Source organism: Aquarana catesbeiana, linkage group LG02, assembly GCF_042186555.1.
Source record: "Aquarana catesbeiana isolate 2022-GZ linkage group LG02, ASM4218655v1, whole genome shotgun sequence".
Taxonomy (NCBI): Eukaryota; Metazoa; Chordata; class Amphibia; order Anura; family Ranidae; genus Aquarana; species Aquarana catesbeiana.
The window spans coordinates 812,544,698-812,557,041 of record NC_133325.1 but is presented as its reverse complement, the minus strand read 5'-3'; positions in this window follow the sequence as shown (position 1 = coordinate 812,557,041).

Here is a 12,344-nt window from a genome sequence, read left to right as displayed (position 1 = left end):
CAAGGGGGACCTAATAAAGGGGGTCCAACCCGCTACTAGCAAGGGGGACCTAATAAAGGGGGTCCAACCCGCTACTAGCAAGGGGGACCTAATAAAGGGGGTCCAACCTGCTACTAGCAAGGGGGACCTAATAAAGGGGGTCCAACCTGCTACTAGCAAGGGGGACCTAATAAAGGGGGTCCAACCTGCTACTAGCAAGGGGGACCTAATAAAGGGGGTCCAATCCGCTACTAGCAAGGGGGACCTAATAAAGGGGGTCCAACCCGCTACTAGCAAGGGGGACCTAATAAAGGGGGTCCAATCCGCTACTAGCAAGGGGGACCTAATAAAGGGGGTCCAACCCGCTACTAGCAAGGGGGACCTAATAAAGGGGGTCCAATCCGCTACTAGCAAGGGGGACCTAATAAAGGGGGTCCAATCCGCTACTAGCAAGGGGGACCTAATAAAGGGGGTCCAACCCGCTACTAGCAAGGGGGACCTAATAAAGGGGGTCCAACCTGCTACTAGCAAGGGGGACCTAATAAAGGGGGTCCAACCCGCTACTAGCAAGGGGGACCTAATAAAGGGGGTCCAACCCGCTACTAGCAAGGGGGACCTAATAAAGGGGGTCCAACCCGCTACTAGCAAGGGGGACCTAATAAAGGGGGTCCAACCTGCTACTAGCAAGGGGGACCTAATAAAGGGGGTCCAATCCGCTACTAGCAAGGGGGACCTAATAAAGGGGGTCCAACCCGCTACTAGCAAGGGGGACCTAATAAAGGGGGTCCAACCCGCTACTAGCAAGGGGGACCTAATAAAGGGGGTCCAACCTGCTACTAGCAAGGGGGACCTAATAAAGGGGGTCCAACCCGCTACTAGCAAGGGGGACCTAATAAAGGGGGTCCAACCCGCTACTAGCAAGGGGGACCTAATAAAGGGGGTCCAATCCGCTACTAGCAAGGGGGACCTAATAAAGGGGGTCCAACCCGCTACTAGCAAGGGGGACCTAATAAAGGGGGTCCAACCTGCTACTAGCAAGGGGGACCTAATAAAGGGGGTCCAACCCGCTACTAGCAAGGGGGACCTAATAAAGGGGGTCCTAATAAAGGGGGTCCAACCTGCTACTAGCAAGGGGGACCTAATAAAGGGGGTCCAATCCGCTACTAGCAAGGGGGACCTAATAAAGGGGGTCCAATCCGCTACTAGCAAGGGGGACCTAATAAAGGGGGTCCAACCCGCTACTAGCAAGGGGGACCTAATAAAGGGGGTCCAATCCGCTACTAGCAAGGGGGACCTAATAAAGGGGGTCCAACCCGCTACTAGCAAGGGGGACCTAATAAAGGGGGTCCAACCCGCTACTAGCAAGGGGGACCTAATAAAGGGGGTCCAACCTGCTACTAGCAAGGGGGACCTAATAAAGGGGGTCCAACCCGCTACTAGCAAGGGGGACCTAATAAAGGGGGTCCAATCCGCTACTAGCAAGGGGGACCTAATAAAGGGGGTCCAACCCGCTACTAGCAAGGGGGACCTAATAAAGGGGGTCCAATCCGCTACTAGCAAGGGGGACCTAATAAAGGGGGTCCAATCCGCTACTAGCAAGGGGGACCTAATAAAGGGGGTCCAACCTGCTACTAGCAAGGGGGACCTAATAAAGGGGGTCCAACCCGCTACTAGCAAGGGGGACCTAATAAAGGGGGTCCAACCTGCTACTAGCAAGGGGGACCTAATAAAGGGGGTCCAACCCGCTACTAGCAAGGGGGACCTAATAAAGGGGGTCCAACCTGCTACTAGCAAGGGGGACCTAATAAAGGGGGTCCAACCTGCTACTAGCAAGGGGGACCTAATAAAGGGGGTCCAACCTGCTACTAGCAAGGGGGACTCAATAAAGGGGGTCCAACCCGCTACTAGCAAGGGGGACCTAATAAAGGGGGTCCAACCTGCTACTAGCAAGGGGGACCTAATAAAGGGGGTCCAATCCGCTACTAGCAAGGGGGACCTAATAAAGGGGGTCCAATCCGCTACTAGCAAGGGGGACCTAATAAAGGGGGTCCAACCCGCTACTAGCAAGGGGGACCTAATAAAGGGGGTCCAACCTGCTACTAGCAAGGGGGACCTAATAAAGGGGGTCCAACCCGCTACTAGCAAGGGGGACCTAATAAAGGGGGTCCAACCTGCTACTAGCAAGGGGGACCTAATAAAGGGGGTCCAACCTGCTACTAGCAAGGGGGACCTAATAAAGGGGGTCCAACCTGCTACTAGCAAGGGGGACTCAATAAAGGGGGTCCAACCCGCTGCTAGCAAGGGGGACCTAATAAAGGGGGTCCAACCTGCTACTAGCAAGGGGGACCTAATAAAGGGGGTCCAACCTGCTACTAGCAAGGGGGACCTAATAAAGGGGGTCCAACCCGCTACTAGCAAGGACCTAATAAAATGTCTGGTCAGGGTATATATAATGTATACTCTGCTGTCTCTCTGGAGAAATAAATCTCGGGGGCCCTGAAATGATTATTTCTCATTATTTTCAGTTCCTCTTATAGGTGAGAAATGAGTCAGTACTTCTCTATTTTATTCTATCCCCTCCCCCCACCCAAAAATAAAAATAGACACCCCGAAGGCGGCACACTTCCTGAATTCCGGGAAGCCACTGAGGAGCGATCCACCGCAGATCACTTTTCAGAGAGTGCTGCTCGTGTAACTGAGCCCTAAGGGGGATTGTACAGTGTATGGGCAGATCGAAGGGAGCGATCGGTGAGAACTCGTCCAAAGGATTCAGCAGGATTTGCCCATTAGTTTCGGTCGACATTCACTCTATTATTTACTCTCGAATGTACCCGGGGCGAATGTCATTCACACATCTGCAAAGTTAAGGATATTTTCACATTTCTGGTGAAGTTAGGTAAATGCCAGGTGAATGTTAGGTACATTTTGGGTGAATGTTGGCTGAATGTTAGGTAAATGCAGTGTGAATATTAGGTGAATGCGGGGTGAATGTTAGGTGAATGTTGACTAAATGTTAGGTGAATGTCAGGTGAATGTTAGGTGAATGTCAGGTGAATGTTAGGTGAATGTCAGGTGAATGTCAGGTGAATGTTAGGTGAATGCGGCAGGAACATTTTGGGTGAATGTTGGCTGAATGTTAGGTAAATGCAGTGTGAATATTAGGTGAATGCGGGGTGAATGTCAGGTGAATGTTGACTGAATGTCAGGTGAATGTCAGGTGAATGTCAGGTGAATGTCAGGTGAATGTTAGGTGAATGCGGCAGGAATGGTAGGTGAATGTCAGGTGAATGTTAGGTGAATGTCAGGTGAATGTCAGGTGAATGTTAGGTGAATGCGGCAGGAATGGTAGGTGAATGACAGGTGAATGTTGGGGGAATGTTAGGTGAATGTTGCGTGAATAACAGGAGGCCTTTAAATCTTTCATACACTATATGGGAGGGGGAACAGCATCCCCCTCCCCCACTAATCAGTCCAAAATGTAGGTTGGTACCCCCACACCAAGGAGTGTGAGGGGATAACCCCATCTTCTATGCTGATACCCGCCCATGTGCCTTCAGTATTGGGGGGTTCTTCAGGAAAGGTTCCCCTAAAAATTGGTGCCCCTCCCCTGAAGCACTGGTGCCCAATACTGGAGATCTGGCTTTTCATCATCTCAGCTCCCAGGAGGGGGACTTGTATGGGGGTTATGTATCACCCCCCTGTACTCCTGTGGGGGGGGCAGTGGGGGGTCCCCTCTCTCTGGTGAACTTTTGGGGGTTCCTCAGACTCCTAACCAGGTCCCCAGATGTACAGACAACAAAAATATAAAAATACGCCCCCAGAGGAGATCGTTCAGTTCCTCGATTTGTAACCAATATTTACCATACCGGGGTCCGGGGATGTCAGGTGACCCGCACTGTCCAATCCAATGCCGGCTGGTCGGAGGAGGCGGGGACGCGTCCCCTTCCTTGGTTTGGAGGAGTTTCCCACCCCTGGCAGGGAACTCCGAGGAGGGATTCCCGGTGACATCATTCCTCAGATATCCAGAAAATGGCAGCGGGTTCTTCTGAAAAAAACAACAGACTTACTGGCCAGATCACCAGATAGACATAAAAGAAAAAAAGACTAAAACTCTGAAAACCAATGCAGACGTCACATCAACATTATCAGCATGTAAGGACAGTCCAAGTCTGACATCTTGTGGTGAGTTGGTGGTACTTCTCCTTCCACCTCCAAATCCAATCGCTGTCAAAAGCTTGTAGACTCCGCCTCCATAACATCTCTAAAATACGCCCCTTTTCAACAAATGAAACCCCCAAAGTCCTTAGTCACCCCCTTGTTATCTGTCGCCTTGACTATTGGAACTCCCTTCTCATTGGCCGGCCTCTCCATAGGCTCCTCCCCTATTCAGTCTATCATGAATGCTGCTGCAAGACTTATCCACCTTACCAACCGCTCAGTGTCTGCCAACCCTCTCCTCCAATCCCTCCACTGGTCTCCATTCAGTGTCCTCCACCCCTCTCCACCAATCCCTCCACTGGTCTCCATTCAGTGTCCTCCACCCCTCTCTACCAATCCCTCCACTGGTCTCCATTCAGTGTCCTCCACCCCTCTCTACCAATCCCTCCACTGGTCTCCATTCAGTGTCTGCCAACCCTCTCTACCAATCCCTGCACTGGTCTCCATTCAGTGTCCTCCACCCCTCTCTACCAATCCCTCCACTGGTCTCCATTCAGTGTCCTCCACCCCTCTCTACCAATCCCTCCACTGGTCTCCATTCAGTGTCCTCCACCCCTCTCCACCAATCCCTCCACTGGTCTCCATTCAGTGTCCTCCACCCCTCTCTACCAATCCCTGCACTGGTCTCCATTCAGTGTCCTCCACCCCTCTCTACCAATCCCTCCACTGGTCTCCATTCAGTGTCCTCCACCCCTCTCTACCAATCCCTCCACTGGTCTCCATTCAGTGTCCTCCACCCCTCTCTGCCAATCCCTCCACTGGTCTCCATTCAGTGTCCTCCACCCCTCTCTACCAATCCCTCCACTGGTCTCCATTCAGTGTCCTCCACGCCTCTCTACCAATCCCTCCACTGGTCTCCATTCAGTGTCCTCCACCCCTCTCTACCAATCCTTCCACTGGTCTCCATTCAGTGCCCTCCACCCCTCTCTACCAATCCCTCCACTGGTCTCTATTCAGTGTCCTCCACCCCTCTCTACCAATCCCTCCAATGGCCTCCATTCAGTGTCCTCCACCCCTCTCTACCAATCCCTCTACTGGTCTCCATTCAGTGCCCTCCACCCCTCTCTACCAATCCCTCCACTGGTCTCTATTCAGTGTCCTCCACCCCTCTCTACCAATCCCTCCAATGGCCTCCATTCAGTGTCCTCCACCCCTCTCTACCAATCCCTCTACTGGTCTCCATTCAGTGCCCTCCACCCCTCTCTACCAATCCTTCCACTGGTCTCCATTCAGTGCCCTCCACCCCTCTCTACCAATCCCTCCACTGGTCTCTATTCAGTGTCCTCCACCCCTCTCTACCAATCCCTCCAATGGCCTCCATTCAGTGTCCTCCACCCCTCTCTACCAATCCCTCTACTGGTCTCCATTCAGTGTCCTCCATCCCTCTCTGCCAATCCCTCCACTGGTCTCCATTCAGTGTCCTCCACCCCTCTCTGCCAATCCCTCCAATGGCCTCCATTCAGTGTCCTCCACCCCTCTCTACCAATCCCTCTACTGGTCTCCATTCAGTGTCCTCCATCCCTCTCTGCCAATCCCTCCACTGGCCTCTATTCAGTGTCCTCCACCTCTCTCTGCCAATCGCTCCACTGATCTCCATTCAGTGTCCTCCACCCCTCTCTGCCAATCCCTCCATTGGTCTCCATTCAATGTCCTCCACCCCTCTCTGCCAATCCTTCCACTGACCTCCATTCAGTGTCCTCCACCCCTCTCTACCAATCCCTCCACTGGTCTCCATTCAGTGTCCTCCACCCCTCTCTACCAATCCCTCCACTGGTCTCCATTCAGTGTCCTCCACCCCTCTCTACCAATCCCTACACTGGTCTCCATTCAGTGTCCTCCACCCCTCTCTACCAATCTCTCCACTGGTCTCCATTCAGTGTCCGCCAACCCTCTCTGCATATCCCTCCAATGGCCTCCATTCAGTGTCCTCCACCCCTCTCTACCAATCCCTCCACTGGTCTCCATTCAGTGGTCCTCCACCCCTCTCTACCAATCCCTCCACTGGTCTCCATTCAGTGTCCTCCACCCCTCTCTACCAATCCCTACACTGGTCTCCATTCAGTGTCCTCCACCCCTCTCTACCAATCCCTACACTGGTCTCCATTCAGTGTCCTCCACCCCTCTCTACCAATCTCTCCACTGGTCTCCATTCAGTGTCCGCCAACCCTCTCTGCCAATCCCTCCAATGGCCTACATTCAGTGTCCTCCACCCCTCTCTACCAATCCCTACACTGGTCTTCATTCAGTGTCCTCCACCCCTCTCTACCAATCCCTCCACTGGTCTCCATTCAGTGTCCTCCACCCCTCTCTACCAATCCCTCCACTGACCTCCATTCAGTGTCCTCCACCCCTCTCTGCCAATCTCTCCACTGACCTCCATTCAGTGTCCTCCACCCCTCTCTGCCAATCCTTCCAATGGCTTCCATTCAGTGTCCTCCACCCCTCTCTGCCAATCCCTCCACTGGTCTCCATTCAGTGTCCTCCACCCCTCTCTGCCAATCACCCCACTGGCCTCCATTCAGTGTCCTCCCCCCTCTGCCAATCCCTCCAATGGCCTCCATTCAGTGTCCTCCACCCCTCTCTGCCAATCCCTCCACTGGTCTCCATTCAGTGTCCTCCACCCCTCTCTACCAATCCCTCCACTGGCCTCCATTCAGTGTCCTCCACCCCTCTCTACCAATCCCTCCACTGGTCCCCATTCAGTATCCTCCACCCCTCTCTGCCAATCCCTCCACTGGTCTCCATTCAGTGTCCTCCGCCCCTCTCTACCAATCCCTCCACTGGTCTCCATTCAGTGTCCTCCACCCCTCTCTACCAATCCCTCTACTGGTCTCCATTCAATGTCCTCCACCCCCCTCTACCAATCCCTCCACTGGTCTCCATTCAGTGTCCTCCACCCCTCTCTACCAATCCCTACACTGGTCTCCATTCAGTGTCCTCCACCCCTCTCTGCCAATCCCTCCACTGACCTCCATTCAGTGTCCTCCACTCCTCTCTGCCAATCCCTCCACTGGCTTCCATTCAGTGTCCTCCACCCATCTCTGCCAATCCCTCCACTGATCTCCATTCAGTGTCCTCCACCCATCTCTGCCAATCCCTCCACTGGTCTCCATTCAGTGTCCTCCACCCATCTCTGCCAATCCCTCCACTGGCTTCCATTCACTGTCCTCCACCCCTCTCTACCAATCCCTCCACTGGCTTCCATTCAGTGTCCTCCACCCCTCTCTACCAATCCCTCCACTGGCTTCCATTCAGTGTCCTCCACCCCTCTCTACCAATCCCTCCACTGGCTTCCATTCAGTGTCCTCCACCCATCTCTGCCAATCCCTCCGCTGGCCTCCATTCAGTGTCCTCCATCCCTCTCTGCCAATCCCTCCACTGGCCTCCATTCAGTGTCCTCCACCCCTCTCTGCCAATCCCTCCACTGGTCTCCATTCAGTGTCCTCCACCCCTCTCTACCAATCCCTCCACTGGTCTCCATTCAGTGTCCTCCACCCCTCTCTTGTGGTGAGTTGGTGGTACTACACACCTCCACTTAGAAGGACTGTACAAGGCTGCCATCTTGTGACATATTGGTGTTACTACAAACCTCAGCCATTTATGGACAAGAAAGGTATGATGTCGCCATCTTGTGGTGAGTTCTTAGTACTACACACCTCTGCCTTTAAAGCGGAGTTCCAGGCTTTTATTCGTTTATTAAAAGTCAGCAGCTACAAAAAGTGCAGCTCCTGACTTTTAATAAACAGACACTTACCTGTCCCATGGTCCAGTGAAGCGGCCGTGCGGAGCCTCGATCCTCTTCCCCTCCTCTCCGCGGCACCTCAATTGAAACTGTGGGGCATGACAGCTTGCGGCTTCACTGCTGAGCGTGCACTGTGCATACGTGAGTTGCGCTTCGCTCTCCGAGTGGACAGGCAATCTTTTGGGACCTGTGACCTGTCCCAGGAGACTGCAGAGAGGGTGGGGGTGCCTAGGAGGAGACGCCTAGGTGGCCCGTAGTCAGAAGTAGGAAGTGGGACAGGAAGTCCCACTCAAAGCTAGTCACCCATCCCTCCCCCCAAAAACATGACATGCCAAATGTGGCATGTCAGGGGGCGAGGAGTGCTTAAAGCGGGGTTCCACCCAAATTTTGAACAATATCTGTATGTATTCTCTTCCTTGCCTAGATGCTGACATGCCGTTTAAAAAAATTTAAATCGCCGTAATTACCTTTTATTTTTTTATTCTTCTTTGCACTTCCTGGTTCTCCTCCCGTGGGAGTAGACGTGTTTTCTAGCCTCTCCCAGACTCCTGGGAGCTAGTCTCAGGCTTCCCAGGATGCCACTGAGCATGTGCGGGAACGAGCGGTGAATGCTGGGAGCACAGCATTCACCACATCCAGGAAATAAATGCTTGTGGGCTTCAAATGCCCACAATGAAGATGGAAACCGCCTGCAGTGAATAATATAAGTTATTCTTTCCGACGAAATCTGACACAGGCGGACATATTACACACAATATGTGAGTATGTAATGCTGAGAAGAAAAGTTTGTGAATGAACTAAAAAAAAACGATAGATAGGTGGACCCCCGCTTTAAAGCGGAAGTTCCACTTTTGGGTGGAACTCCGCTTTAAGGATAGTATAAGTCTGCCATCTTGTGGCAAGTTGGTGGTACTACACACCTCCACCTACAAGGACGGTAAAAAGCTGCCATCTTGTGGCAATTTCTTGGTACTACACAGCTCTGTCTTTAAGGATAGTATAAGGCTGCCATCCTGTGTCAAGCTGGTGGAACTACACACCTCCACCTCCAAGGACAGTACAAGGCTGCCATCTTGTGGTGCCTTGGTGGTGCTACACACCTCTGCCTCTAAGAACACAGTATGATACTGCCATCTTGTGGTGAGCTGGTGGTAGTGCTCACTTCCACTTTTAAGGACAGTATAAGTCTGCCAACTTGTGGCAATTTGGTGGTACTGCACACCTCCGCCTCTAAGGACAGTACAAGACTGCCATCTTGCTGGGAGTTGCTGCTACTACACTCCTCTGCCTGTGAGAACAGTATGAAGCTACCATCTTGTGTCAAGTTGTCGGTACTACACATCTCCACTTATAAGGACAGTGTCGGGCTGCCATCTTGTGGTGAGTTGTTGGCACCACACACTTTTATCCCTAAGAACAGTACAAGGCTGCCATCTTGTGGTGAATTGGTGATACTACACACCTTCACATCTAAGAAGAGTATAATGATGTTGTCTTGTGGTGAGTTAGTGGCACTACACACCTCCACCTCTAAGCACAATATGAGGCTGCCATCTTTTGGCAAGTTAGTGGCACTACACACCTCCACCTCTAAGGACAGTAAAAGGCTGCCATCATGTGGTGAACTAGTGGTACTACACACCTCCACCTCCAAGGACAGTGCAAGGCTGCCATCTTGTGGCAATTTCGTTGTATTACATGCTTCCACATCTAAGGACAGTAAAAGGAGAGAGGACGTGGGATGTGAGAGGACATGATAGGATAGAGCTCCTCTGCTAACTCTCCCTTCTATCCTGTGACGGGAAAATTGATGGTATGAGGAGCCGTGCTAGAGCCGTGTAGACTCAGGCTTTGATCGTTGCCTTGTTTCTCCTCTCGATCAGCTGGTGGGTCACCGCTCTGTTGGCAGCCGTGCCCGGTGCTGCTCAGTTTACCTCTGACCTGCCCCTGGCTTCCGTCTCGGTACAACGCTCGGAGGAGATTCCTGGCACTTGGTGGGATCAGCAGCCTATCCACCGCCGAGCCGTTGCTCCAGCCTTCCCATTGTTCCGCGGCCTCACAGCTACTGCGGTCTCTTTGGCCCTGAATCCTCCTTCCGGTCAGTCAATTCGGTTCATTTGTGGCTCCTTTATTCCTCTGCTGTGGCTCTGCTCCAGGTAACTAAGGCTGGCCACACACAGTCAAATTTGCAAAATTTGTGCGTTTTGTGATCCGATGGCGCCACCATTGATTTCGAAATTCGACCAACCAAGCCTTCGATCTCACCTCCATGTGGCTGCGGAAAAGAATTTTCGTCTAAGATCGTCTTTTCTTTCCGGGAATTTTCTTTTCTTGCACGTGCGCATTTCTTTTTCAATTACATTTCTCGCACGATTCTCCCATCACTTATTAGAAAATCGTTTGTTTTTTCCAAAAATTTCCAACGTGTCCGATTACTCAAATTCGATGGCCGCACGAAAATCGGCTGTTGCTGCAGCCCCACTAATGGTGCGAAGTACGAATGAAAATTCTTAGATAAGATTTTTCGAAAGAAAATTCTTTCGAAATTCGACCCGTGTATGGGCCTCCCTAAGTGACTGTGCGACCCTCCCCCGCCCTGCGGTCTCCTAGGACCTCGGCGTGGTGACTCTATGAACTGTCAGCAAAACGTGGATGTTTTTGGCTTCTCTCCTTGGTAAAAATCAGGTACTTTATGGTGTTTATTAGAACTTTATGGCCACTTTGGTTACCTAGCCTGCTCTACATTTAAAGGAAAATATATATATATATATATATTAGCCAAAAATGATATATCAGCTGCTCGCTGTACCGCTACAGAAATAATATCAGCTGTCTGCTATACCTACCTATTTTTGTATATCAGCTGCTATATATCAGTTGCTTGTTATAAAAGGAAGAAGAAGGGGAGAAAAAAAAAGAAAAGGAGAAGAAAAATATATATATATACAATTCTGTCTGCTTTATATACAATCTGCTATATTAGCTCCCTGCTATAGAGATAATACCAGCTGCCCCCTGTATCCGTGTTCCTTGCTATATAAGCCGTCTGCTATACTCATTGCCTGATAAACTGGTTGTTTGTCATACGTCCTGCCTGTCATATCAGCTGGTTGTTATATCTGTTATATCCGCTGTATTGGCAGCTCGCTAGTTTACCCTCGGCTGCATTCTCTGCAATCAAAGCGATCAATCTGGTTTGTTCTTGGACTGATCTTATCTTCTTAGCTTGCTTATAATAATATTACTGGCCGTTTGCTGCTTACGGGCTCACCTCCATCTTCCTCCTTCTTTGATATCCAGCTGGTATTTGATTGTTTTTTTGTTTGTTTTTTTTTCCCTCCAAAAATGTTATATTTTTATTTTTTACCCTCTGTACTACCCCTCCCATAGTTATAAATTTCCATTTGTGGAGGGATCAGGGGAACAGGGACAAAAAGAGTGTGAGGATGACACGGAGGAATAAGAGGGTACCTGGGGTCTGTGGATCACTCGGTGGATCGGTCTACTTCTCAGAATAGTACAGATAAGAAGACACAGAACAAGCCCCAAGACATCGTTACCCGTCTTCAGAAATTAGCACAAGCACCAGATAAGTATAAAGAGGAAACTCTTTTAGCAGCATCTGTCTTAATGCAGGAAGCAGCTACAGAGGGAGCTTTTGCTGGTTCAGTTATGGAAGGAGAAGGAGTAACAACACAATTGGAACACCTGGATGACACGGTGAGTAACGTGCCTTAGAGAACGGCACAAGTAACAACTCTTAACCACTTAAGGACTGGCTCACGAGGATCTACGTCGGCAGAATGGCACAGACAGGCAAATCGATGTATATTTACGTCACTTTGAATTTGCCGCTGTGCGTGCATGTGTCGGCGGTGCGCGCACTTGCCCCAAGCTCTGTGACCTTGCCCGCGGGACCCGATGTCCACTGGGATACCCGCGATCGTGTCACGGAGGTGAAGAGCGGGGAGATGCCTGTGTAAACACCGTTCTGCCTAGTGACATGTCACTGGTCGTCTTCTCCCTCTCATTGGGAGCAGCAATCAGTGACGTGTCACTTGTAGCCACGCCCCCTAACAGTTAGAATCACTCCCCAGGACACACTTAACCCCTTCCTAGCCCCCTGCTGGTTAACCCCTTCACTGCCAGTCACATTTACACAGTAATCAAGGCATTTTTATAGCACTGATCGCTGCAATGTGAATGGTCCCAAAAGTGTCCGATGTGTCCGCCATAATGTTGCAGTTACGATAAAAATCGCTGATCGCCGCCATTACTAGTAAAAAAAAATTATTAATAAAAATGCCATAAAACTATCCCCTATTTTGTAGACGCTAAAACTTTTGCGCAAACCAATCAATAAACGCTTATCGCGATTTTTTTTTTTTAACAAAAATATGTAGAA